General features: G+C 41.0%; 1 protein-coding gene across 1 annotated transcript in view; it reads left to right on the top strand.

Moving 5' to 3' along the window:
* The first annotated feature begins 2,780 nt into the window (after positions 1-2,780).
* The window catches only part of senp3b (SUMO specific peptidase 3b), a 27,944-nt gene continuing 25,670 nt past the window's right edge, over positions 2,781-5,054 (top strand). The window contains exon 1 of the mRNA XM_020594952.1: positions 2,781-3,120. The gene's annotated coding sequence lies outside the window, so the exon portion shown is untranslated. The remainder of the gene's footprint in view (positions 3,121-5,054) is intronic.

The following is a 5,054-nucleotide window of genomic DNA, read 5'->3' as shown; positions in this document are numbered from 1 at the left end:
AGAAATGCATATTTAATCCTAAAAAGTTCACAGCAATGAGACAATAACTATTAACACAGAAAATGCAAACATGAGATTTGTCAGAAGGTAGCATGTTTATATACAAATATTCACTGATAAATAACTAAAAACTTGCAATAATTTGCCCCTGAGGTATAAGCACATAATGCAGCTACCTGACACAACTGCAGGAAGCTGTGTCTCTACCTCCCGGTCACTACCTGATACCTGCTGTCCCTCTCACTCTCTGCTCTGACTCAGCGTCTACAGCTGGCCTCAGGTCTTAATGCTCTCCTCTGAAACCACCTCTACGCCCACTGCTACTGTTGACCTCTGTCCTTTGGAGGTAACTGACTGGGGTCATCTGCAAAGGGAACAGCTGGAGGAGACAAACAGGACAACACAAAATGGTTAGCATCCTTTTCATCCATGACATTAAAAAAGCATTAACTATGATTTTGCACAATGTCTGATACTGTAAATGCAGTGGAAATGGGAAAGAATGTGGTACCTCTCATCTTTATTAAACCTGTTCATGACACTCTGTTGCCTATAGTCATTCTGTTGTTATTCCAGCTCCTCTACCCTGAGTTGTCAAAGTATGGTCCATACGTAAGCCCTGATTGCCATCTAGCTAGGGTCATAAGATGTGTTTTTTGAACTGCAAGTAGTAGAGTAGTCATGGAGGAGCTCCAGACTGAAGAGGTCTCAGTCTTTTGTGCAGAGAGAGTGGGGCAAAGAAAGAACAAAAGCCAGGGTTAATGTCAGTTTGGCCTGAATGAGATGGAAGGAATTGATTTATAAAGGCAATATAGATTTAAAGTTGTTTTGTGCTTCATTCTGGATGTCTTAGTGTTCCAGCACTGACAGGTGATCCAGCTGTGGAGTGGTCCTTCGTAAATGATAATCACTGGAGATGTCATCTCTAGGGCAGGGAGTTTCATTTCTCATAAATCTGATCCTTTTCCTGCTCTTTATACTTTCTCAGCTATACATAGAAAAGATAAAGACACTGGACAAATGGATGAGTGCCAGAAAGCTGAACTCCACCAAGTCCTTTCTCACGTTATTTTTTAATAACATGCTCACAATTACATAGCAAGCTCACCACCTTTGTGTTTACAAGCATCCCTTTCCTATAAATCCATGTCCAACTAAAGCATATGCAACAGCCATTATTTTATATTGTGATGGAATACAGCCAAGTATATTTGCAGCTTAAACACTTCAAGCGTTGATTGTCACACACACCAGAATTAATAATTATGACAGACAAAAAAGCAAAGAAAAGCATGTAGGCTATATAATAATAAAATAAATTCCACACTCGCCCCCACTTTGGGGCGGTCTTGTATTCCTTCCTTCAAGCTTGGGTCCTCTACCAGAGGCCTGGGAACTTGAAGGTCCTGTGCAGTATCTTAGCTGTTCCTAGGACTGCACTCTTCTGGACAGATATCTCAGATGTTGTCCCTGGGATTTGTGGGAGCCACTCTCCCAGTTTGGGGGTCACAGCCCCCAATGTTCCTATTACCTTCCTGATTTTGCTATTGCTTGGGATTGCTACATCTATCACTACAGCCCTCTTCTTCTGTTTGTCCACCACTACTATTTCCGGTTGGTTGGCCATTACCAGTTTGTCAGTTTGTATCTTGAAGTCCCACGGGATCTTAGCTTGGTCATTCTCAACCACCTTTGGAGGTGTATCCTATTTTGACTTTGGGACTTCTAGCCTGTACTTAGCACAGATGTTTCTGTACACTATGCCAGCCACTTGGTTATGACATTTCATGTATACCCTGCCTGCTAGCATCTTGCACCTCGCTGTTATGTGCTGGATTGTCTCAGGGGCATCTTTGCACAGCCTGCACCTGGGGTCCTGTCTGATATGGTAGACCCCTGCCTCTATTGATCTTGTACTTAGTGCTTGTTCTTGTGCTGCCAGGATTAGTGCCTCTGTGCTGTCTTTTAGTCCAGCTTTGTCCAGCCACTGGTAGGATTTTTCGATATCAGCCACTTCTACTATTTGACAGTGGTACATACCATGCAGAGGTTTGTCCTTCCATGAGGGTTCCTGCTCTTCCTTCCCTAGTTTCTCTGGTTTCTGCTGCCTGAGGTGTTCACTAAGCATGTCATCACTCGGGGCCATCTTCCTGATGTATTAATGGATCTTTGTTGTTTCTGCTATCTGCCTACCTCATCTGTAATGAGAGTTGGAAAAATAAGAGTCACACTGGCTCGGACGTCGCCCGGGTCAACAAGGTCCGTGTCCGGTGTTAAGGAACCAGGGCAACCTATTGAGAAGTGGGCTACTGGAACAAGACATTCATGGACAAGAGGGGAGAATGCTACTACACAAGTAATCCCAGTGAGAGGGGGTTACATGTGGAGGATGTGGGACTTATATATATATATATATATGTGTGTGTGTGTGTAGACTGTCAGACTGAGCATTTAAATTGATGATATATAACAGCACACTTGTATTTCTGTTGAAATCTCTATGCTCTTATAGGCATTTTTTTTTTTATTCTGAGACATGGTTATTGCTTAAGCATTCCAGGATCCATGTGTGAGGCAAGATAAAGCTTCTCCTTTTGTATTATCTAGATGCCCAATCCCTGTGTCTGTAATAAAATCTGAAGATGATAATGTCACTTCATTTAATTCGAGTCATTTGAGGCTAATTGCATTACTTGATTGTGATTATAAATTTATTTCGTAGCAAAAGGGTTTTCCAATTGAATGAAATTGGGGTTCAAAACTAAAAATCTACCTTTGGCTTGAACATACGTTGTATGACGCCATTGCTGCGCGACAGACTTGCAGCTCACAGGAGCAAAAAATTTACAGTTATACCGTTTGGCGCGTCCCATGTTTCTATTTCTCAAGTATCTATTTCAAGTACATCGTTTCTTTTAAGTATTTGTTTTTTTTTTCTCTAAACCGGAAGACCTAAACATATCAAACTTCATAAGGAGGTATCATCACATCTGGTTTCATTGAATGAGGTTTAACACCAACTAACATTTGTTTTGGTTCGATACCCATACAAAATCCAACACGCCCAACTTTGAGTCGGAAAAAGCTGGACATATATTCATCCAAATCTGCTGGTTAACGGTAAGCGTACATAAACAACACCTAGCTATGTAAGAACTACATAAGCCGGGCGTTTAATTTAGCTGTTCCTACCATGGTATCTGCCTATTTAACGCTTAGCTAGCTGACGACAACATGGCTAACAAGCTAATATATTAGCATGGTTAGACTAACGTTACAAATTATTGAAGAACTCTGGTGATTCCATATTGTTTTTGATTGTGGTACAGTGGATTCGGCTATCCATAGTTATTGACAAAGCAAGGTTTGCAAATAGTGTAAATCTGATTTAGGTTTAAGTGATCAAACTAACGATAAGGATGCTAGCGTCCATCGCTGAAAGGCTAGCCACGGTAAGGACTATTTCCTGCATCCCAAGCAATCGTTCTCATTATAGAGGGGCTTTTCTCACAGAATCTCTACTGCACGTGAAACATGCCATACGAGATTTGCACTGTTAGAAATGCTAATTCATGCAGTTGTACAGTTATTCTCATAGCTGTGCCTTGGTACAGTAAATGCAGTCACTCTAGCTAGCAAGTTATCCGCACGCTAACCAGGTGCACATGGTAACAAGAATCCCGGTGTTAACACAGGTTAGGAAAGGACAAGAACTTCTGTTTTCTGTGAACATTAGAGAATGTAATCATGCTTCTGACTTTCCAACCAGTGAAATCTACTGTAGAAGAGCTTAACTTTCATTAAAACAACCTTATGGTTTTGTGAATAAATTGATATTAATGTCCCATTGGAAGGGCATAGGTCATTGTTTCTGTTATATATTTCAAGGAACTAGCTGTGGCATTTGCAGCACTGTAAGTGGGAGGCGTGAGAGGTGCTTTGATGAGGTGTGTTTTGTATACCGACAGGGTTGTGTAGTTGGGTACAGAGATGAGTATCTTGCTACTTGATATCCATCAGAATCAGACTCTGCTTTATTGGCCAGGTGTGTCGGACACACAAGGAATTTGACTATGGTACATCGGCTCTCAATGTGCATGCAAAGGGCAAGTAACCAGTAAACCAGCAACAAAATAAGTAGTATTAAGCAGCCAGTTGCATCTTCAAAGGGACTTTGGTCATCTTCATGCATCTGTTTGAGAGTGATAAGGTAAATTTGCCTAGAGTCTAGAGGCCTAAATGTTTGAATTGATCATTTTCTCATTCTGTGTCACTCTTCTCTGGACATACATATAAGCATGCTGCCCTAGTCTGTAGCAGTTAAGGACAGTAGCTACACAGTGTTTAAATTCAAAATGTTTAGAAACAAGCAAATGTTGTCATTCAGGGCAAACATTGGACATCTTACTAAATACATTTCCACTGCTGGATAAAAAAAAGTACGGAGGATTGTGAGTGAATCATGCAGAACCATTTGGGATGTTGAGGTCTGGATGAAAGTCGAGGCTTTTCCCCCAGTCCCTCACCTATAGCATAAATGAATGCAGCTTGGATGATGGTTTACAAGACAGCAAGTGAATTTAAATTATTTTCACCAGATGTTTCATTTTAGTAAATGATATATTGTTAAGTTAGGCCTGTAGTGATTTTTCATGGTAAAGAAGTGTGTCATCGTGGAGGTGAACTGTAGAGGAGCTGTATTCAAAGTAGGGCTGCACAATTAATCGTTTTGTGAGCTTGATTTAGATCCCTGTGCAATCTCATTCTCATGTGACAACGATTCCGCTGTGTTTGCATTAGCATTGAGATGCCTTGGATCAAACCAAGTGCCCCCTTGTCCTCGCTAATCTGTGTTAACCAATAACCACAAAGTGTTTTATTTCTGCTTCAACTGCTTTTCTGTGTTAGATGTACTGGGCAGGAAGCGCAATGTTTGAAAAGTAGTTGCAGAACTGCACAGAATATCTATCTATCTTTCCAAACTTGTTGGATTTGTTTTTGAACAAGTCTCTCTTCCTGTCTACAGCTCATCACGTAATACAACACATTCCTGC

Source organism: Monopterus albus, unplaced genomic scaffold, assembly GCF_001952655.1.
Source record: "Monopterus albus unplaced genomic scaffold, M_albus_1.0 scaffold25.1, whole genome shotgun sequence".
NCBI lineage: Eukaryota > Metazoa > Chordata > Actinopteri > Synbranchiformes > Synbranchidae > Monopterus > Monopterus albus.
Note: the sequence above shows the minus strand (reverse complement) of the source record. Positions and strands in the feature narration are given on the sequence as shown.